Source organism: Tympanuchus pallidicinctus, unplaced genomic scaffold (genome assembly GCF_026119805.1).
Source record: "Tympanuchus pallidicinctus isolate F22 unplaced genomic scaffold, pur_lepc_1.0 scaffold29, whole genome shotgun sequence".
Classification (NCBI taxonomy): domain Eukaryota; kingdom Metazoa; phylum Chordata; class Aves; order Galliformes; family Phasianidae; genus Tympanuchus; species Tympanuchus pallidicinctus.
Genome location: NW_026294746.1, coordinates 2,742,573 through 2,766,229, shown reverse-complemented (window position 1 = coordinate 2,766,229; position 23,657 = coordinate 2,742,573). Strand labels below are relative to the sequence as shown.

General features: G+C 55.1%; 1 long non-coding RNA gene across 1 annotated transcript; it reads right to left on the bottom strand.

Annotated features, from left to right (window-relative positions):
• Positions 1–2,325: 2,325 nt before the first annotated feature.
• On the bottom strand, positions 2,326–10,850 carry LOC128084897 (uncharacterized). Its single transcript, XR_008208728.1, has 3 exons — positions 10,624–10,850; positions 4,808–4,922; positions 2,326–3,219 (listed from the first exon to the last, which is right to left on the bottom strand). It is a non-coding gene; the product is annotated as an uncharacterized LOC128084897 (long non-coding RNA).
• Between the last annotated feature and the right edge of the window lie 12,807 nt (positions 10,851–23,657).

Here is a 23,657-nt window from a genome sequence, read left to right as displayed (position 1 = left end):
GCTTAGGGATGTTACGGCCACGAGAAGATGCAGGGGTTGGGTTTGCAAGGAGGTTGCTGCAGAGCCTTGGTGGTGCATTGCCTGGTCATCCACGGAGGGACGGTCCAAAGCGGGTGATGATGGAGCATGGAATCATAGAGTTGTCAAGTCATTAAGGCTGGAAATGGCCACTAGGATCACCAAGCCCAACCGCCAACCCACCACCACCGCGTGCCTTGGTGGACGCTGGGTCTGCATTGCTTCCCACATAGATACCATGCAATTCCAAAGGGACAGGGGAGAAGCAGTGCTGGGTGTGAGGGCTGCCTATCCCTCCATGTTTTACTCAGAGAAGGTGAACTTCATCAACCTGAGCAGCCAGGACACGTATCCACAGTGCTTCACAGCCCCATTCACTTTGATATCTGTTAATCTCACATCTGAGGAGAAGAAGAAAAAAAAAAAAAAAAGAAAAACCATCAAGGATATTTACTTTGCCTTTGCAAAGATGTGTCGTTTTGCCATCTGTAGGCGAGCAGGCTCTGCCACAATGGGTTTTGTTTGACTTCCATGCTAAAAAGGACCCTGGTTTCTCTCTGGGGCCGCCCCAGCCCGAATTCCCCCTCACTCCTTTCAGCAGGGCTGTTGATGAGCTTGGCCTAATCAGATTAACTCAGCCCAGACACAGCAGTGGCAGTTTATTCTCTTTTAAAAGGACTCCACGGTTTCCTACAAACTTTTTGTAAACTCTTCATCTCCGGCTCAACTCCTTTGTAAGCTGCGTCCAATGGACTCTTTGAGAGACCCACAGCGGCGCTCAATGAGGACCTGTTAGAATGGGTCACTAATCCAAAAGAGTGGAGCAGTGCCTTTAAAGCTGTGTGCTGAGGCACTGGGATCCCTGCCTGCAAAGAGCGAATCGAATTCCCCAAGAGCTGGAACATTCAATTTGATACCTAAAATAAATATTTTGAAGAAGTTCGCCTTGTTTACAAGGGTTATGAGACAACATGGCGTTCAGTGGAGGGTTCCACTTCTTCAGACCTGCATGGAGAAGATTAACGTTGGGACTCCATCCCCCATCACTGTCACTCAGGCTTGGAGTCGTTTTTCTCCTTCGGTAGGACCTGCCCCAGTTAAAAATAAGCAAATGAGTCACCGCAGTGCACACAGTGATGAGAAAAGTGCCCTGATGTCTTCCTTTGACAAGATCACGATCTTTCGTGGTGTTGATTTTATACTAAAAAAAAAATCTCCTGGAATGGCAAGAGGAGTGATCTTAGATAGGTGGAGGGGACAGGGCACCCAGCTTGGCACACTGCTCCCCGTGAAGTTGTGGCAGTCGCGGTGCTTGGGATCACAGGTTGGAAACACCTCCAAGATCACCACATCCAACCCACCCCACCGTGCCCACTGACCTTCTGTGCCACATCGCCATGGTTTGGAGCACCTCCAGGGTTGGGACTATGTACCTCATGGGATCATGGTTCCTAGGTTGGAAAGACCTTCACTGAGCCCAATACTTGTTGCCCTAAGCCTTGCAAAGGGAATCTCACATCTCCTTCTATAGCTTTCTCTCTCCATGACTTGCACCATGCAGACCATGAGCTCTTCTAGCTTCCTCCAGTTGTTCTTACTGAAGACCTCAATGAAAGAGTGGCTTTCAGGCCTGTTGGCCCCACTCAGCCTTCATCACCCTGCATTAATGGTTTGTGGCAGCTACAAGCAAGTAATGAAAAGGAAACTGCTCAGGGCCTTCCAACGACCCAACACTGTGGGATCTGGGTAGGGATGGACTCCATGGTGGGCTTGGAACTTGGTTGTATCTAATGGTCCCTCCAACCCAACCATTTGATCATTCAGTGGTTCCTTGAGTCCATGACTCCATGACTACAATTGAATGATCCTATGATTCCACGATTCTACAGTTCTACATTTCTGTGATTCCATGGTTCTATGACTCTATCACTCTATGATTCCATGGTTCTATGACTCTATCACTCTGTGATTCCATGGTTCTATGACTCTATCACTCTGTGATTCCATGGTTCTATGACTATCACTCTATGATTCCATGGTTCTATGACTCTACCACTCTGTGATTCCATGGTTCTATGACTCTACCACTCTGTGATTCCATGGTTCTATGACTATCACTCTGTGATTCCATCGTTCTATGACTCTACCACTCTATGATTCCATGGTTCTATGACTCTATCACTCTATGATTCCATGGTTCTATGACTCTACCACTCTGTGATTCCATGGTTCTATGACTCTATCACTCTGTGATTCCATGGTTCTATGACTCTACCACTCTGTGATTCCATGGTTCTATGACTATCACTCTATGATTCCATGGTTCTATGACTATCACTCTATGATTCCATAGTTCTATGACTCTATCACTCTATGATTCCATGGTTCTATGACTCTATCACTCTATGATTCCATGGTTCTATGACTCTATCACTCTATGATTCCATGGTTCTATGACTATCATTCTGTGATTCCATGGTTCTATGACTATCACTGTATGATTCTATGGCATTATGATTCTACAGCTCTAAGGTTCTATGATACTACATCTCTATGACTCTACAATGCTATGATTCTATGCATGGCTTCCCTCCAGCATCCTTCTGCTCCATCCCTCCTCCACTCACCTGAGCTGCCTCTTGCCCTCAAGTTCTGGCGAGAAATATTTATTTTAGAGAGGGAAAGGACAAAAAAAAATGAAAAGAATAGGAGGGCGGGCGCCAATCTGGCTTGAGAGATTGTTTCGTGCTGGCCTTATTATCTGCTAATTGGGATTTTAACAAAGATTGCCCTGTCACATGCAGGTGGCCGGTGACAACGTGCCTGTGACTGAAGAGCAGTTCTTGACATAAGGAGAGTCGAGGAGCTCGCTGGGAGCCAGCAATCCCCGTCTGATCTTCCGCGCGCCCGTCTGGCGCGGTGTGAATAATTAATAGATTAATGATACACCTCTCTGCTGCACACAGAACACAAGGCAGCTCGGGCTGGAAGCTGCTGCCTTGCACAAACCTCCCCGTGTGCCTGGATGCACCCTGCATGCAGCTGTGCTCTGCAGAAGTTCCCGGTGTTGCAGATGTGGTGGTGGGAAGGGGTGATCTAGCAGCAAGCAGAGCCCGTGCCGTGCATCCAGCAGGGACAGAAGGCAGCAGATCTCCTGCAGGCTGCTTCATCCCCTCGGTGCTCCTCCAGGCATCGCCTTCCCTGCAAAAGTCACAGAGAATTTCAGCTTGAAGGCTGACAGAGCTGCAAGCAGCCAACCCTGCTGGCAGCGTGCTTCCAGCAAGCCCTGCAGCAGCAGGCAGCGCTGCAAGAGCCCACCCAGAGCTTAGGGAGCCTGGGGCAAGCTCCTGCTCTAGCACAAGGATGTGCACTGGGGCATCTTTACCCAAGCAACACCCTCCTCCCCTCCTGACGTGCTAAGCATGCAAACACGCCGTTCCCCCGGTCCCCGCAGAAGCTTGCTGCATCACAGGGGGAAAAGGTTTAATGAAAAATTTAAAGGCCGGCGTCTTAAAATAAATTCCAATCTTGGCTGAGATTTCACGGCGGTGCTAAATGTCGCTCGCTTTAGGACTTGCGTGCGGGAAGCAAAACCATCCCTCTCTTCCATAGGGAAGTGTTGGGCCCTGTTCCTTTGCAGGGCTGTGAGGAGGCACCATCCCCAGGCTGGGAGGCGATGGATGTAATTAAAAGCCCAGGGGGTGGGAGGGAGAGAGGGAGGAGGGAGAAAAGGAAGAACAATAAATGGAGGCAGCTTATCTTGCGGCTGAAAGCTGATCTTCATGGACGTGTAACATATGGTATTTTCAATAGTGGATAAACAGTTTAAAGGGGACCTGCAAATGTTGTCTTTTAATGAGCTAGCAGCGGGGTTGGGCGCTGAATACCCCGTGCTCACCTTTTATCTGGGTGCCCCCACGTCGCCCCGCAGCCCCGGCGCTCACTGTGCCATGTCACAGCTGCCACCGAGCCGCCCGCGGGGCTGCAGGGCTGAATGCAATTACCCGAGCTGGAGCCCAGCCAGCACAGCCCTGCCCATTGCAGAAACCACAGTTGGGGTCTTTAATTACCAGCACGGGTCAGGACCCTTGGCTTTCCCAGCACCTCTCTTCCCAGGACAGTCTCGTTGGCCATCGCACCATTCCTCAGTGCTGACTTTGGGACCCAGCGTTGGTGCTGCCTCCAGCAAAAGTATGGGAGCAGCAAACCCGTTTCTCTCCTGGGTAAGAAACCCGTGCCATCCCAAAGCTTTGAGGCTGGGGGCTGCGGGCTGGAGGTGGGCGCCCATGCCTGGTGTAAGGCAGCGTGGGAAAAAGGTGCTCATGGAGATTAAACCCCAAAGTTGCGTGGATTAGCCGTCCGCTGGCACAAATCTGTGTAGATCCTCCAAGCTCTGGTGCTTTGCATCAGCTCAGGCTCTGCTTCCCTGCGCCCTTTTCATGCCATAATCTCTGCACGTTGGAATTATCTTCCTCATCCTTTGGCAACCCCCAGCGCCCATCAGCAGCCCTAAGCCTCACTGTTGTGCTGGCTTCTGGCTGAGCTGAGCATGTGCTGAAACTTTTAACGTCCCTCAACCCTGTTTCCCACACACAGAAGTCCCAAATCCCCATTTTATTGGCACGCTCCAGGTTCAGACCCTTCCCAATCTCCCAACCAAAGCCACGGGAGTTTGGGGCATTTTGAGTTAACCGAAAATATACACGCGTTTTGGGAGCCATCTCCTTTTGTACCAGCTCATTAGGGGAAATAAATGGTCCCTGACCATCTGTCATCTTTGTGCAGGTACCTGGCAGAGAGGGGTGGGAAAAGGCACGGAGGATCCTTAATCCGCTCAGGGTTCGGCGAAGTGAGCTCTGCTTCCCACAGCATAATTACAGCGGCCCCGCTGCAAAGTGACAGACCTAGTGAGTGGAAATAGATGAATGTAATTAAAATCCCAGGGAGAGGGCGATGGAGACGGGGAACGAGCGTGGCAGAGGGAGAGGAGCCACGAGCAGGAGGCGGCTGGTCTTCGGGATGGGGACCATATGCTGGTTTCATTAACGAAGAGAAAGGGTAAAAGTTGATTACTGATTAATTCCCGTCTTTTCCTCTCTTCTAATTGCATTTTTTTTTTGTTAATTTCATGGGTTTAAGGCTCGAAGGATGAGTAAAATCCTATGCTCTGACTTGCTGCGCGTGCTCAACCCAGTGGGCTCTGCATCCATCCGCCCCACTCCCCATGGCTGCACATCCCATTGGTACCCCACATCCCCACGCTGCTCCCTTGCAGAAAGAGTTGGCCATTGTCAACATCAAGAAGCCAAAATCACCTTCATCATCACAGGGATGCTAAAGGAGGGGACTCTGCTGGGGTCTCGCTCCTGGGGAGGGTCCTTGGGGTGTCCCATGGGTGAGTTGCTCTGTGCCTTCAAGCACTGCAATTGTATCGATCGGCAATGGCTGCTTCCCCTTTTCTTCCCTCTTGAAAATGCCTTTTTTCTTCCTGCCCTCTCTTTGATGTCTTTTAATTACCTTTCCCCTCCTCCACACACCCCTGTTAAAGAACCCCAAAGAGGTGGGCGAGGTTTATTTATTTATTGGCTTTGCTATGGATGAGGCTGGGAGATGAGTGGGCTCTTGGGTTGTCTCTGCGGGAACGCAGGGGGCTGAGCAGCCCCGCATTGCTCTGAGCATCCCTTGTGCCAGCTGTGCCCCCAGCACCCACATCCCTGCATACCCCACAGAAGGGTGCTTCACTGGATAAACCCAGCCCAACCACGGCAGCAACCACGCCGTTAATCACCCCAGCTTCATTTCACCCTATTGGGATGGGCAGAGAGGTGGATGCTTCGGTGGAGGGCTTCTCCTCCGGGCTGGCACAGCTCAGCTCCATGTGGGGTTGACATCTCTCTGCTCCCAGCGCTTTGTCACTCCGCCGTGAGCCGCTGTGTCCCCATCCCCCTTTCCCCACCCTCCCCTCACCCTGGGATGGATGGGAAATTTGAGGAATGTTCAGATTTTACTCATTAGCCCAACCTCCTGCTGGCCCTGGTTTAAAACAACCTGCAGGGGCTTCCCTTGATCGGTGATGTATGAGTGGCAGCGATGGGGTAAGCCAGACATCGAGCCTGGCTGGAGTCGAACTGCCTCGCATTTCGCTGTTAACTTGTCTTCTGTGACTGGACATAATTTAGTCTAATTGTCTTCATGTGGGTTTCTTTCATCATGGCCACAATCCGGTTTAGCCAGCGGCTAACGAGGACATTTCAATGGCTTTCCTTCTCACAGGGAAAACCATCCCCGCTTCTCTCTGCTTTCATTTCCCAGGAGGGGCTGGCAGGGGGGTGCGGGGCTGCGTGTCGATCCCATCACTGCTCCCACTCTGTTTTGGGATGGAGAACTGACCTCACGCCCGGCCAAGAGTGGGTTAAACCCAAAGGATGAGAAAGTGCCGTTGGTGGCAATGGGCAAACACCTCCTATGGCCCAGCTGGTGCAGACAGGGCAGGCACGGTGCTTTGGGAGCTGGAGCTGGACGAGTGCAGCGATGCTCTGAGCATCCCTGTGTGCCTGCATCACAACTTGCCCGCATCCCAGGGCCTGGAGCGATACGGGAAAACGTGCTTGGGGTGCCCACCTCCCCCCCCACGGCCCTCTGGGCTCACACATCCATCCTGATCTCTCCCTTTTGTGCACGCTGTTTGGGTTTAGGGATTGTTGTTGTGAAGGACGGTGGCGTTGGGTTTCTTGGAAGCAAGTCCCCCGGATTTTTTTTTTTTTTTTGACGGGAAGAAGCTGGCGTTTCATGAAAGCCTCTCCCTCGTTATTTAATGCTAAAGCTCTTCAATTAGTTTCATTTGATTTACTTTGATGCTTTTGTTCCCAGAGGTTTCCAGCGTGCGGGGCTGCCCCACCTCGCCGGGTCTGCCCCCCTTTGATCTCAGCAGCGCTGCCGTGGGCCCCCAAGGCATCCCCCGGCCCCGAGCCCGCAGCCCCCATCTCACCCCCATCTGCTCCAAAACCAATATTGACTCGGGAGTGGGGCAGCCCCCCGCCAGGCAGCTTTAATCAAAGCTTTCCCCAGCAAATGAAGTTTTTACAAGGAGGTCTCCAGGTGCTCCGTCCAGGGGAGGGGGACACAATGGCCATCCTGGCGGGGGCTCGCTGCTATGGCAAAGAGGGGACCGGAGGGGCCGGTGCCCCGGCGCTCCCCTAGGGTTAGGCTGTATCTACAGGAGCCAGACAGGGGTCTGGATGCTGAGCCAAAACATTTAACATTTGCAAAGCAATTAAGCAGGGGGAAGAGGAGGGGAGGTGGAGGTGGCTGGGCACAGGAATTTGTTCTCATGGGAATGCCTCGACACGGGCAGGAGCAGGGACCCTGGGCTGAGCCCGTGGCATCACCACAACGCCTTCCCAATGGAGAATAAACCACAAACCCTTCCCTTCCCAACTAGGGACAGCCACGAACCCTTGCCAATGGGGAATAACCCTGAGCCCTTCCCATCCCAACTGAGAACAGCCACAAACTCTTCCCTTCCCAATTGGAAACAGCCACGAACCCTTCCCAACGGGGAATAACCACAGACCATTCCCTTCCCAACAGGAAACAGCCACAAACCCTTCCTTTTCCAACTAGAAACAGTCAGCAAAGCTGCTACTTGCTTGGCTTCTTTTTGCCAGCATCCCCAGCAGGGCATCCCATATAGGTCTGAGGTCTTTAGGGACTTCCATAGCGCACTGCAGAAGGGAAGTGAAGGCGCCTTTGGGACTTGCTCACAGTGCTTTGCATCCCATTGCCACCTCCGCCAGAGCACCAGGGACGTCCATCCTGCCTCCTGCAGCCCCTGGGGCTGTCACATCCCACACACCCTCAGCCCCACACCTACGGGTGATGCCACACACAGCAAACCCAACAGCGTCCGCACTGCGCCCTGCGAGCCGGGGTGCAGCACAGAGGTGGGGTTGGATGAGGCTCACCCCACAGCAGCGAAGCTCGGTGCCTTTTGGGGGCTCTTCTACAAAAATTAACAACAAACTCCCCCAGAAATGCTAGCGATCAGCTGGAAATGCAGCTCTTCAAAACAAATAAACCCAGAGGAACAATGGGAGCGGGGCTGGCTGGGGGAGCAGCAGGCTGAGAGAGGGATGAAGGATGACGTGCTGAAAGGCAGCGGTTAAGGATGAAGCCAAATCCTTACTGCCACATTTCAACTGCTCCCAGTGCTTCTGCTGCCACGGAGGTCGTCGCCTGAAGGCGGCGTTGGGTCCGGACTGCGGTGGGTGGCAACCATAAAACGTGCCCAGGCTGCCCAGTAAACCCAGCACATTTATTTCCCTGCTTTAAAGGGAAGGCAATTAACTGCTGAGCCACGGGTGACCTGGGGGGGAGACTCACAGCTGGAGCACAGCTGTCCCCCGTTGCACCGCTGCGATGGTTCCCATTGCTTTGGTATTCCTGCACCACTCACTTCTTGGGGATGCAAAGATGCCAACAGCAGTGGGTTCCCAGCCCAGGGCAGCACTGAGCCTGCAGGGAACCCAGAGGAATACGGCCAAGCTTTGCAGCTCTCCCTGCATTCCTCCCCCACGGGTGGCTGGCAAGAAACCCCAAAGCTCTCCATCTGTAAAACCTTCGTGCTGTGGGTACAACCGAGCTGCAGTGCTGGAAGGAACTCCCCGATGTGCAGTGGGATTATTTCCCCGTGGATAGGGTTCAGTGGGGCTGAAAGAGCCTCAACGCCCTCTGGTAATTTGCAGCTTGTGGATGCTGGGCTGACATTGAACTGAACCCGGGGCAGCAGCAGGCAGTGCAGAGCAGGGCAGCTCGGCCCTATTGTGGTGGCAGGGCCACTGGGGGCTCGGCTAATAGGGGACATTCCTTCCTCCCAGGGCTCCCTCGGCCACTTTAATGCGTTCAGGGCCAGCCTGGGCTATTTAGCCTCGTTAATGGCAGCGTTTGGGTGCCCGTCTTCCCCATTTCCCTCGCGTGAATATTATCCCTGTGTTGCTCTGCATTGTTCATAACCAGGGGGGGGACAATTAATCAGAGCAGAAAGGAGTTTATTCAGACTGGATTCCTTCCGTGGCTGCACCACCGGGAGCAAATTAGCGACTCACACTTTGCCATTGGCCCTTTCCTTCAGTGCTTTGGGCTGCACTCACCCCTCTTACCCTGGGCACAGAAATGCAAACCTGCTCCCGGTTTAGCACTGCTGTCCTCACCACCTTTTCCTAATTGCTTTTGTTATTTTGCATGTCTGGGCAGCGAGGTGGTAAATAGGCTCTAATCCCCATCCTGACACCTGCTTATCTGCAGGGCTGCTGCTGCAGGAGCAGGTCTGGGCACGGGAGAACAGGGAGAAACTCCTGCAGCCCAGCAATTACAGCTGGGACACGATGCTCCCAGCAACACCCACACTGCTGTGAACGGCCCAGCACGTGTTCCTCACCTTGCAATAAGGCTGCTTTCATGCAGCCAGCACTGACAAGGTGCTAAGGGCAACCAGCCCGCCCCATCAGCCCCCCTTTCCCCTTCCCTGTTCTTTCCAAAGCATTTTGCTCACCAGAAGTGCTCTGCAGACAGACAGTCCCCAGCTGTTGTCCCAACATCTGTCTCACACTCTTTGCTAATGATGCCTGCCCTGCAATGCCAGATGCACAAACAACCCTTTCCCAAATCTGGTTTGCATTTCCCATCACGGATGCTGTGGGCTCCAAGCTCCCATCCCCACGCAGCCATGGCTATCTGGCAGGTGGGCTGTCCCCGTGGGGGGATGCTTTGCTCCATCCCTACCTCAGCAAAACCCAATCTGCTGCTGCAGCACCTTTGCAATCGACAGAGCTGCCTGTCTGCTCCAGGAGGATCTGCCAGCAGCAGGGCTCAGCCCCACACCCGGCCCCACGTCCTGTCTGTGGCTTTTACTGCTCTGGATGAGGCTGCTGAGATGTCTCAATAGGGCGCTAGCTAAATGAGCTGCTTGTGCTGGTGAGTCAGAGTGGGAGCTGAGCTCTGCCCTTCGCCTCTGTGTGAACCCGGCTGTCACGACGACGTCTGGCTGTCACCAGCTCCACAAGGGCAGCCACCACGTGGGGACGTGGCCGAGGGATGGTCAGCAGCAGGTCTGCACCCGTGAGGACAACAAACACAGGGTGCTCAGATGTGATGGGCTCCGATCCAGGGATGAGCCTGGAGCGTGCAGGATGTGGGGCAGCAAGGCTGGGAGCCGAAGGCAGAGCCAAGGAAACCCTGCTGGGATGCTGTTAGGACGTTTGTACCCACCAGAAATGCATTAAGAAGGAACTGAGTCTGGCTCACAGCCGTGCCTCAGATCGATGCAATGAAATTTGATAAGGAAATGGCAGGAGCGTGCTCAGCACATGTGAAAAAAACAACCAAAGCACGTCTTCAGATCTCGCCCTGTGGGAGGGAGGGGGCTGTGAGCAGCAGCCTTCCTGGAAAGCTCTCCTTGCTGACGCCTGCACGCAGCATCCCAGGGGATGCACAACACGAGCCAGAGAGGCAGGCTGACGGGCAGCAAAAGCTGCAAGGATGAGCCAGGCCTGGAGGGAAGCATTGCCCTTTGCCAGCAGGTGCAGAAAAACCCATTCGCCATCAAACCTGACACTGCAGTGAGTCAGCCCGGTGCTCTCCCAGCTGCAGCACTTCCAGCCCGCTCGGCTCACCCCAGCAGGCTCCCAGCAGTGTGACAAATGTCACACGGGGACGCACGCAGCATCCCCGCCTCCACAGCACCACCGCTGGCAGCAGGGATGTGGCTGCTGGATCCCCCGGCGCCCGCAGTGCGGTTTGAAAGATGGGATCGTGTCAGCAGCAACTGCGAAACGCCTCCGTCAGGCGGCCACGCTCCTTTGGCACAAATCTGATTTCCTCATTTGCCGAAACGGGGGCGGCTCGCTCCGAATCGCTGCCGTGGAAGCGTGCCCTCCTCCCGGCCCGCCCCGTGAGTCACCGCGGCTCCGCAGGGATCCAGATCTGGAAAGCACCCAAGGCAACCATCAACCCCACGGCTGCTGATAACGCGGCGTTATCAGGCTCCATCCAGCTGCTGAGTCAGCCCAGCACGCCCTCCCTGCCTGGAAGGAGACCAGGGATGGGGCTGCTGCTGGTGAGATATGGGGACGGAGCGGCTTCCCAAACATCACAGCATCCCTGTCACTGTAGCATCCTCAACAGCACAGCATTCCCAGTATTGCAGCATCCCATACAACAGCATCCCAAACATCAAGGCATCCCTATCGTTGCAGCATCCCAAACATCGCTGCATCCTCATCACTGTAGCATCCTCAACATCACAGCATCCCCAGTCTTGCAGCATCCCAAACATCACAGCATCCCCAGAACCACAGCATCCCCGTAACTACAGCATCCCCAACACCACAGCATCCCAAACATCACAGCATCCCCAGAACCACAGCATCCCCGTAACTACGGCATCCCCAACACCACAGCATCCCCAACACCACAGCATCCCAAACATCACAGCATCCCCAACACCACAGCATCCCAAACATCGCAGCACCCCCAGCATCACAGCATTCCCATCATCACGCCATCCCCATCCATGCTGAGCACCCTCGTGGAGGGCAACATCCGAAGGCACTGGGTTTAGCTTCCCTGCAGAGATGCAGAGATGCGTTGTGAAAGTCCAGTCGGTGAGGGCACAGGGACTCCGTGCTGCTGCTCCAGCCCAGACCAGGACCTGCTTCTTTCTGCAAGGCAGAGCAAGTCCTTGGGGCTGGGGGTGCAGCCAGGTGGCTGTAATACTGCCAAGCTCACCCTCTGATGGCTCTGGTGCTGTTCCTACAGGTATCAAACCATGCTGTAATTTAGGGACCACAACCAGCGGTGGTTTGGAAGTTGAGGCAGTTCATGGGGGGAAGGGAGGCTTTTGTAGAGGCCAACCTCAGCTTTACAGCTCTGTTTGCTTCCCACTCAGCTTTCAACCCTCCCTTCCCCCCCCCCCGCCCCAGGTCCTCCCCCGCCCATCTTTGCTCTTAAATCTCTCACATTTTGCTTGGTTTAACCTCAAAATACGAGACAGACCTGAGTGAGCAAACCCTGGGCCAGAAAGCACAGCAGCTTTGCAGCTGGATCCATTACCTGGGGAGCAGAAATTCCCAGCACTTTCGGTGCACGTGAACCACACACATCAGGAGGAAAAAAAAGAAAACCACCCTGCAATGGGAGCCGGTGGGAAAAGCATGTGGGATGGTGAGAGGTCTGAGTGCTGCTCATTCCAGGGGATCCCCGCCAGCACCTGCATGTCATTTGTCTTCTTTTATTGCCCTTCCTCAGCTTCTGGCTGCATTGTACCGCAAAGCCTGATACCCCCTTTGGGAAGAGACATTCTCCTGTGCTTGGGAATGTGATGCTGCAGCCAGATAGATAGGGTCTGCAACCAGAGATGGGATGGGAGCACTTCGCACCGCGGCGGGACGCATTCGCCCCATGCTAATCCCTCAGCCCTATTTTGCTCCCAGCGTGGAGAAACAAATCACTGTGTTTAATCTCCTTTTCCAGCCTCCAGACCACACTGGGGCCTGGGTCCAGGTGAGAGCTCTCCTGATACAGTGCCTTTTGCCCACGGTGGAGCAATAGGGAGCTGCACAGTCAATGCAAACTGAGGGCCGTGGCACAGAGATGAGCACAGGGGCTGTGCACAGAGTGTGTGTGCCTGAGCACACTGCTTATATCTGTGACCTGGGATTTTTCCCACTGGCACAGGTGCTGTGCACCGACCCCAGATCCATCCCTGTACCTCTCCCCTCCCCTCCCAGCCCCTGGTCTCCACACCAGGAAGAGGAGAACAGGAGGGAAGTGAGGCTCAGAATAGCTTCACCCCAATCTCCTCCAACCTGGCAGCTTCCAGAGCCCCTGGGATGGGATGGAGTGGAGTGGAGTGGGATGGGATGGGATGGAATGGGATGGGATGGGATGGGATGGGATGGGATGGGAGGGATGGGGTGGGATGGAGTGGGGTGAAATAGGATGAAATAGGATGGGGTGCAGGTAGATGGGGTGGGATGGGATGGGATGGGATGGGATGGGATGGGATGGGATGGGATGGGATGGGATGGGATGGGGTGAAATGAGATGGAATGAAATGGGATGGGATGGAATGGGATGGAATGGGGTGGGATGGGATGGAATGGGGTGGGATGGGATGGGATGGGATGGGATGGGGTGGGATGGGTGGGGTGGGATGGGATGGGATGGGATGGGATGGGATGGGTGGGGTGGGATGGGGTAGATGGGATGGGATGGGATGGGATGGGATGGGATGGGATGGGATGGGATGGGATGGGATGGGATGGGGTGGGGTGGGATGGGGTGGGGATGGGGTGGGGTGGGATGGAGTGAAATGAGATGAAACGGGATGGAATGGAATGGAGCGGAGTGGGATGAGATGGGATTGGATGGGAGAAATGGGACAGATCCTTGGGGAAGCTGTGCCCCTCAGTGCATCACTCTTGGGAGGGGAGGGAAAGGGGGGCTGCAGATAAGCAATGGGGGTTAATGAACAGCCAGGCTTAATGAACAGCAGGGTTTTCTCCATCCAGCAGAGCTCCACACGGCTCTGCCGGAGGCTGAGGCTGGCGCTGGGTTGCTGCAGGTGGGCGGGATGAGAGTTTCACGACCCGGTGAAACCAGCAGCGGCGTGGGCAGCATCTCTAAGCGTGATTAACGCCGGGGGGAGGCGGGCAGGCTGAGCAGTGCTTATCAAAGCGAGGGCTGGAGGAGATGAGAACAGAAAGGAACCACTGTCAGTCACCGCCAGAAATCCCCCCTCCAAACAAAAAGAAACGACGTGATAAATCGTGAGCACCACCCGCTGCCACCTCCGCTGGCTCCGAGCGTGGGATACCTGGGAGGAGGCCGGCGCTGCGTGAGATTTCCAGCCTTATTTATTGGAGCTCGTAATTCAGATGAGAAAATGGAAAGAAAAAAAAAAAGAAATCGTGCGTCTCTCATCCCAGCTGCCTCCCAGGCTGCGTGCTGCTCCCTCCCTCCCTCCCGGCTCCTGGCAGCTGAGAGCTGCAGGAATCCAGATGATCCAGGAAGTTTTGCTTGGAAGGATCCGTGGGGCTGGGAGGGGGGTGAGGAGAGATGCTGAAAGAGGAAGGATCTGGGTGGGAGAGGTGAGCAGCGGCTGCGCTGCTCGGGTTGGAGCTGCGCTGGGGAATGGTCCGGCTGCAGAATGGAGGGGAGGGCTGGCAAGAAGCGGCTCAGCTGCCGGCAGCAACGTCCCAAAATCCCAGCCGTGCCGGCAGCAGCGTCCCAAAACCCCAGCCGTGCCAACAGCGGTGTCCCAACATCCCAGCCGTGCCAGATCCGCGGGCCCGACGGGTGCGCGCTGCCCTCTGGTGGCACCGGGCGCTGCGTCAACTCCGGGTTGCTGAACAGTTTTTGCACAGATGTAAAATAAAACAAAACAAAATAAAATAAAATGGGTGGGTTTTTCTCTCTTGTTCTGTTTCAGCACACTGCAGCTTAGCGGTGGGACGGGAGGGAGGAAGGAGGAAAAGCCCCGTGACAGAGCTGTGGCTTTTAGCAGCCCTGTGAAAATCTGGACTAGTTCAGGTGATGCTAAAGCTGTTTAATGGGATGGGATGGGATGGGATGGGATGGGATGGGATGGGATGGGATGGGATGGGATGGGATGGGATGGGATGGGATGGGATGGGGTGGGGTGGGATGGGATGGGATGGGATGGGATAGGATGGGATGGGATGGGGTGAAATAGGATGAAATAGGATGGGGTGCAGGTAGATGGGGTGGGATGGGATGGGATGGGATGGGATGGTATGGGGTGGGATGGGATGGGATGGGATGGGATGGGATGGGATGGGATGGGATGGGATGGGATGGGATGGGATGAGATGGGATGGGGTGGGATGGGGTGAAATGAGATGGAATGAAATGGGATGGGGTGGAATGGAGTGAGATGGGGTGAAAACGGATGGAATGAGATGAGATAGAGTGGGATGGGGTGGAGCAAGATGGGGTGGGATGGGTTGAAATGGAGTGGAGTGGGATGAAATACAAAAAGTAGGATAGAATAGAGTAGAACAGAAGAGTTGGAAGTTCCTACGAAGATCAAGTCCAACTTCTTGGTTATCTGTAACCTCGTTCCACATCACTCCCGTGGACACGGTGCAGGATGTTCCTACTTCAGCAAGCTGCAAAGCAAAGCAGAGCTGTGCACGTTGCACCCCGAGCCACAGAGGACTTTCTTAACCATGCAGGGTGGGTGTCTGCAAGGCAGAGAGCACAGCAAAGGGATGGGTGTGCAGAGGGTGAGCTGGGGAGAAGGGCAGGGCTGCAGGCAGGCCTTTGCAGAGAGGTTTGCTACTAAATAAAGAGGCAAATGGAAACGGTGGGAGCCTCCTCGTGGGCCCGGGGCTGCAGAAGCTCCCACTGCCCCTCGCTGGCTGAAGGGCTCTCGCACTGCGGCTCTGGTGGTGGTACAGCCCGGGAGGGTAATGGGTATTGGATTGCTCCCTTAGGTCTGTTCTTGAACCTAATCCTCATTAGACTGAAACCCATTTCAATTAAGATAGGCCGGGCTCCTCTTTTGTCTTTCTTTTAATTGGACCGTTCCCGCTGCTAAATGGGCAGCTTAAGCATCCCAAAGACCCTGAGAAAAGCCCGGCGTGTCCCCCTAATGGGGTTTGAAAGTGGAGAAATAACAGCATAATCAGTCTCTTCCTCTTTGTGGCAGCCCCCACCCTCCCTCCCACCCCCCCACATCCATTCACCGGGCGGCCTCTGACAGATGGGAACGGGACGGCCGCTTCAATGGGGTTTGTCGGGGGGCTTTCATGGGCCCTGCGCTATTCTGTGGCATTCTCCTTCTTTGTGAGGGGAGGGGAACAAGCTGGGAAAGCCGGGGCCGTGCTGTAGATACCTGCTTCATCCCAGGCATCCATCCCCTTCTGCACCCCCTGTATGTCTGTGCATCCTCCCCTCTCTGCCACTGCTGCCCTGCAGGGCTGAGCTTCCTGCAGGCACTGGGACCTTGCATGCATCTCACAGCTGCCATCTGCAAAAGGCAGCTCCTGCTTCCCCGAAACCCTACATCCAACACACGGTGCTCCAGTGTCATGCATGCAAGAGCTGTTTGCTCGTGCGATGACCAGCGGGGTGCTCGCAGGGGATGTGATGCTGCCAGGTGCTGATGCGTGAGCAAATCGGGTGCTCGGCTGTGCTGCGAAGGTTCACTCGTGCATGTGGTGGTTGGGAGCTGGGGCAGAGCTGGCAGCTCTGATGTGAACCCGTTGGCTGCTCGAGTGGGATGTAATGGAGCAGTGAAACGTGAATGAATTGGGTGTTGGTGCAAGAATGAATCAGGTGCGTATGTGGGTACCTCACTGGGCCCCTGTGCATGAGGTTTGGAGGGTGGGTTGATTGGGACACAAAAGGGGACCAAGAGAAAAGTCAGTGCTCTGCTCCAGGGGGGAAATCCGGCAGCATATTGCACTGCAGCTCTCTTTTCACCATAGGGGACCAGGATGGGATGGAGCAGGGGCAGAGCTGCAGCCACATTCCATGTGGGATGGGATGGGAAGGATGGAGCGCTGGAGCTGTCTCCCTGGAAACCAGCATCCCAGCCCTCCTGCTGCTCTTGAATTCCTTCTCCATCTCTCTCCTTTTTTTCCTCCCCATCAGGGAATGTGGGGTATCCATCCCTTCAGCCCAGCCCGTGGCACATCACTGCATTGAGTGCTGTTATAGGGCAGATGCTATATGGGATGGGTTGGGGGGGGGGGGGGGTCAGGGAGGGGTGACGCAGACCCCCTGACCCAATGTCAGATGGGGAAAAGATGGGTGTTCCCACCTCGTTCTCATTCTTTTCCCCTTGTACGACACCTAAACGGTGTGTTAAAGTGGAACATCCCAATGCACTCCAAGGGAGGAGCTGTGGGATGCACTCGTAGATGTTGTCCTGAGGGGTTCAGTGGAGAAACAGTGGTGATGGGTGTACGGTTGGATCGGATGATCTTGGAGGTCCTTTCCAACCTTGTGATTCTGTGCTGCAGTGAAGGTGATGCTCGGGAGCTGCCCAGCCTCCCTTTTTATCCTCCCTTCTTTTTCCCCTCCTTGAGAAATGATTTTTTTTTATTATTATTATTAAAGAAAGATAAAGCTAAGAATCCCTTTTCCCTTCCAGGGGGATTAAAGCCTTCAGCATTCAGGCTCAGGGTGCAGGAAACAGCAGCTTTTCTTCTGGCTCGAGTTTGGAAAGGCCCCTCTGTTCTGCTGAAAGCCCCTGGAGCTGAATGACCCCCGGCCCTGAATGAAGTGCCTCTCAATTAAAAGTTTCCCATTGACGCCGCCTGAATGAGACCTCGGCGCGGAATTCACCCCGCCTGAATGGCATCAAATATGATGGGGCCAATAGATTTCCCACAATATTTGTACACCTTCCTTTGTGGGGATTTTTCCCTCCGCTGAACCACCAGAAACCGTTAACACATCCGCTCCCCCCCCCCCCCTCCCCCCCTTCCTCCTCCTTCTTTTCCCCTCCCTCCCCCCCCAGCCCATCGTTAGGGGGCTGTGGTGGCACTGGGGACGGCCACCTGTTTGGATCCATCCTTTGGGAGCAGCTCGAAATCCCATGGATGAATCAATGGGGAGAGAAAGAGGAGCACCATCACCTGTCCAGAGTGAGGGGCTGCGGGGGCATCGCCTCTCCTGGTGGTCCCAGGGATAAATCAGGGTGGAAAAGGAGACCCCCCCCAACTCCCCCTCCTCTCCTCACCCCCAGCCCCACACAAAAGGAGAGTGGCCTTAAGCCCCGGGCTCCCTTCTGCCCACGAACAAAGCCCTGGGATTCTTGAACAGCGCTGACAGCTCCGATTGTGGCAGCGGGGCTGCCCCCCACCCCTATTAATGATGCTAATTAGAAAGCACGCAGGGAAACCTCCTGGGAGTGGGGAGGGGGGTGAGGAGAGAGGGGTGGGCTCTGCGTAATTTATTCTTGGTTAATCTTATTAAGGGGTGGGGGTGGGAGGGGGGAGAAAGGAGCATAAAACCAGAGTGTGGGAACGCGGTGCACGGCAGGGGGAGATGGCGCAGAGCTGGAAGGTGCATCCTGCTGCTGCTGCCCACACGGGATGGGGTTTGTGGGTGGGAAAAGTGCCCCCAGCCCCAGAGAGAGGAGCATCGGGGGTGGGTGTACAACCTGGCATCGGCTGCAGCGACTTCAGGCATGGTCAATTGCAGAGAGAGCCCAACTGAGATGCTGCTCTCACCAGCAGGTGAAACGGTGGAGGTGCAAAACGGGTGGAGGAGCCCCTCCTGTCAGCCTCACTGGGATCCGTGCACGTGGCTGAGTGCTCAGCACCCCAAAACTGGGCCTTATTGCTGCTTCAGAGCCTAGCATAATCATAATTTAGACTTTCTGGTTTGGGTTGGGGTGGGAATAAAGGGAAATGAGGAAAAGGGTGTAATGCTTGTTTTTGCCTTTGCTTTTTGAACTTTTGTAATGAAACTCAGCCCCCCAGCCCTCGTGCTCAGAGCTTCTCCCAGGCTGTGCTCTGGCTCGCCACGGCACAACCAGGTACGTGCCATTTTGGTGGCCATATGGTGATGCTGCATCCGGGTGCCACTGCTGTCACATCCCCGTGGCATCGGGGAACATGGGGCGGTGGGTTTGGGTGGTGGCGTGTTCTGCTGTGGGTTTTGTTTGCTCTGACCCACACAGCGGGGGCTGGGGGGTGGGAATGGGGGGTGGAGGTGGGGAAGGGCAGGCAGTGCGTGGTATGGAAGGGGTCTGAGCACAAGGATGTGTCTGCTCCATGAATCTGCTTCCCACAAATGGAACAAGGATTTGGAGATGGAACCAAGCTGCGCCTCGCTCTCACGGTCATTTCTCCATCCCTGCACTGGGCAGAGGGCATTACCCTAAAGATGGAGATCTTTTGGGGATGCTTTTCTGGGGATCCCTGGCACTTTCCCAACATGAGATACAACCAAGGTACAACGTTTGGGTCTAAGAGGACCATCTCCTGACTCGGGGTATGGAGGAGATGTGGATGTGGCACTGAGGGACAAGGTCAGTGGGGATGGGGGTGGGATGGGGACCTTAGAGCTCTTTTCCAACCTTCTGCGATCGCTGTGCACCTGGAAAGAGCCACCAGGACTCAGAACAGCAACGCAGGGCAACATCTGTGCACAGAGCTGCCTCGGTAAGCCTGAAAGAGCCCCGCAGCTCCATCTGCCCTGGGGACAATCCCAGCGCTTATGGGAAACACATGGCCGACATCTGGGGGAACAGGAAACGGCAGCGAGCGTCGTCCCAGCAACGGTGCATCCCGCAGCGTGACGGCCATGGGATCGGCTGCTCTGGGAATGCAAAGCACAAGGCCACGGTGACTGATTGATGGGCTGGGCTCACCGGGGAGGGATATGATTAATAAGTGTTATGGCCCCTTTGTTCCCGCTGCGCGGCTGTCAGTGCCGCTTAGCTCTGACGGACGCTTTGATGACTCTATGGCCGTGGAGCGAAGCAGCGCCGTGATGGATCTTTGCCAGCAGAATGAAATCTGCTCCAGGCCTGCTCTCCTCTCTCCGCTGCCACAATAGTGGGGCCAGGCTGCATCGCCAGGGCTCTTCCCATCGCGTCGCCCCCCTGATAGGATGGATAGCAATCGTTCCTCCCTGCTTAAGGGAAGGGAGAACAAAGTGCCTCTCGGTGCCGCCCAGGTGTTGATGTTTTGCAGCATTGCTGTGTTTGCTTTGTGCGTCGTGCGCCCTGGTGAGGGGTGGGCAGTGCTGTGATGGTGTCTTGTGAGAGGTTCTTGTTAACCAGCTCTGCTGCTGGGTTCCTGGGGGTGTGAGGTGAGCTGCACACCTGCCCTGGGCTCAGAGGTACAGGGCACAATTTGGGACCGGAGAATGGAAACGGATGGGAGAATGCTTCTGGGCTGTGCTGGCTCCTCTGGTGCAACCTGCAGTGTTGCGGAGGTGCCCTTTGACAGCAGCAGCTCCTTCCCAGAGCCCTGTTGTGCTGGACAGGACTAAAACATCACTTAGCAGAGCGCTCAGACAGTTCTTTCCCTCTGAGCTGAGCTGGATGGAGCTCCGTCCCGCACAAAGCACTGCAGGGGGGGAGATGCTCAGCAGGAGCTGTCCTGGCAGCGCGGCTCATTGACCCCACCGGGGGTCTGCTGCTGTCTGCTGTCCTTGCTGATGTTTTAATAAAGCAGCAGCCACCGGGGCCGAGCTGGATCCTGCATACGCCAAGCCACCCAGTTTGGAGACGCTGAATTTGTGCCGGATGCCGTCGGTGCTGGGGGCTGCCGGTGTCCCCCCGTGTCCCCCCCCGCCGTTTCCCCGACGCGTTCCGCGGCCCACGCGTGCCCTCTGCCGGGCAGCATTGCGACCTGAGCTGCACGGCTGTTCGAGGCCACCAGAGGCCACCAGAGGCCACCTGCAGCCGTACCGAGCCGCTCCCTTCGTGCCTTTCTGCTTCGTCCCAACTTCGTGCGACCGCTTAGAAGCTGTGCCCCCTAGCAGGCGCGCTGCTGGACGGCTCTCACGGTGTCCTGCGGGGATGAACCCACGGAGGGATGCTCTGACGCCGCTTCCAGCCCGTAAAGAAGTTGGGTTTGTCTTTAGAAGGACTTCTTGCACCGCAGCAAAAGTTTGAGCTGGGATGCAACAGAGCAGAGTGGTGGATTGGAAAGGCAAATGGTCCCAAGCACAGCTGCTTCAGCTCCCTCCTGGGACCCAGCAGTGCAGCACTCGTGTGGGATCCAGCAATGCAACCCCAATGTGAGCCCCAGCAATGCAACCCACCCCAACGTGACATCCAGCAATGCAACCCCAATGCAACCCCCAGCAATGCAACCCCAGTGTGAGACCCAGCAATGCAACCCACTCCAGTGTGGCATCCAGCAATGCAACCCCAGCATGGGACCCAGAAATGCAACCCCAGTATGGCATCCATCAATGCAACCCCAGTGTGAGACTCAGCAATGCAACCCACCCCAGTGTGACATCCAGCAATGCAACCCTGTTGTGGGACCCAGCAATGCAACCCCAGTATGAGACCCAGCAATGCAACTCCAGCATCACTCTGACTGCCCCACCAGCCCTGCAGCTTTTCTTATTCACCCCTTAGCAGCTGCCCTGCTTGGCAAGATCAGGGCCTGTTGCTGCTATGTGCAGCTCCATGGGCACCTGGGGGTGAGGTCTGCTCTGTCACAGAGTGCAGTGCCCAAAACCACACCTCCTGGCTCCTCCTCTTACCTGTGACACCACAGAGCCACGTTAATTACTCAGGGCCTGATTTCCTCATTCCTGCAGCAGCCAGTCGATAACCCAATTGGTGTGAGTCATATCCAAGCTCTGCATCTTGGCACCACCACTTGGTAAAGCTTTATGGCATTTCATTTCAGAGCCTTCCAGCTGCCAGAGCTCTCCATCCTTTCCTTTTACTTTAACTGCGTTCATCCTCCTGGGTCAGCCCTGCTCTTAGCGTGGCTTTAATTGAACATTATTCTCGTCTCACTTTCTTCCTTTCTTTTTTTGCAAATTCAGCCTTGATTTTCTTCCAGGAAGGAAAAGATCGAACGCAGTGCTGGCTGAGCCCATGGCAGCCCCCACAAAGAGGACAGGAAGATGAATCCTCCATCACTGTGGCTTTCAGGAGCAGGAATTGCTTTTTCCTCTGGAGCAGTGCTATGATTTGGGAGCAGTGTGGCTCAGGAGCACCAGTCCCACCGTGTGCACCAAGGGCTGCCCCTCCAGTGTGTCTGCACACCTGCAGGTGGTGCTGAGTGCGAGGGCATCGCATCGCCCTCCCTGCAGCCTCCATCCACTCCCATTGCCCAGAGCATTGCACTGCCCGCCCCACTCCACCCCTGCTGCACGATTTGGTTCATCACCATGTGCTCATTCCTTTCCCTTTGCCCAAACCTCATCCTTCCTTCTCCCTTCCTGCTTTTTTGAGAAGAAACTAATTTCCCAAATGAAGAGCAGCAGAAAGCAGACAAGTCTGCGAGCGCCTGACTCAGATGAGCCTAATGGATGAGGCAGCAATTCACCCGGGCACTTTCTTTAATTGAAAGACTCTGCTGATAGCTGCCAAGGGGAGCTGGAATGTGCTTCTTTGACGGGCCGAGTAGATGACACAATGCATGGCAGCTCTGTCCCCAGCCCTGCTGTGCTTGCATCTTGGCTCTCCTCCCGATCCCTGCAGCAAGCTGAGTGGCCCTGCAGAAGGCTGTGCCTCACATCCAGCCTTTTGCTGCAGTGGTTCCAGGGCTGTGGATCCTCCTGTGCACCCCCCTGTGCATCCCCTGGTGCGTGTGCCCATGCATCTTCCTTGTGCATCCTCCAGCTTGTGCTTTTGCCTTGCTGGTGGAAGGCAGCTGCCTGCTGACAGCTGGATGCAACACCGAGCTCTGGTCTGTGGCACAGGTTGCAGGTTTTTCCCTTTGCAATGCCCAGCAATGCTTCCTGATAAGAGCACGATCCCCTGCGCAGAAGCTGAGTGGAGCAGTTGTTCAGAGAGCAGTGTTGCAGGCAGCTCAGCTCCCAAGCGATGCAATACTGCAGGAGTGGGGGTTGCTTTGGGCAGGCTGTGCAAATCGTCACATGCTGGGGATGCAGGATTGCTGCTGCATCCATCCATCACTGACATCACCTCCATTTTCCCCAGTGCATGTGGAAAGGAAGGGAGGTGACATCCTATGGGCCAGGGCATGGGTGGCCAGGGGATCCTGCAGGCTGCGGTGGGGTGTTCTACTCTGTCACAGCACCATTTCTTTGCTTTGCAGGGAGGACTGGGAAGGAAGAGGTTAACCCAGCCCGGATCCCTGCTCCATGTGTGTGTGCACAGAATAATGAATGCAGAGGGGAGCGCCCGCGAGATGCAGCATTGCTCCGAGCATCGAGCATCGGTGCTGGGAGGATGGAATAATTCCCAGTTACCCCATGGATCTGCACTGGGGAACTGATTTTCAGACAGAAAAGGAAATCTTTGGAGCTGATAAAATGGGGTTGGGGTGACGTGGGGCCGGGATGCTCTGTCCCTCTACAGCCCTGCTCCATGCAGATGCTTTGTGCATGTCCCTGCGCAGGAGGGAGCGGAGCAGCTCTGCAGGCGTTGCCAAGTGCCCTCCTCCGGAGCTCTAAAACCTTGAGAAATGGGGGGGAAAAAAGGAAAAAGCCCCATTCCCACATGCCCTGAATGTTAATGCCTTCCCTTTTGAAGGAGTTTGTTGCAGGAGGAAAATGGGATGTATTTCTCGGACCCAAATGGGAGCAGCTGCCCCGCTACCTGCAGCGCCGGAGAGGGGAAATTTGTGCTTATAGGGACAAAAAATTGCTTGGGTTTGCACTTTCTCCGCAGCTAATCCAATTTGTCTCCTTACTGCTTTCAAATGCCTCTTAAAGATTCCTCGCGATGTATTACAGAAACCCATTTGCTGAGATGCAGAGAAGAGGGGCCACTTTTATTTTACAGTGATTAGCGGGTGACAAGGTAAGTAACTCGGAGGAGATTGATCGCCCGACGAAGCATTTTTACTTTCTCAATTAATCCCAGCATGATCATCATAAATCCAAGAGGGGGAGTAATGGGATGTGAGCGGACCTCCATCCCTTCTCACTGCATGCTG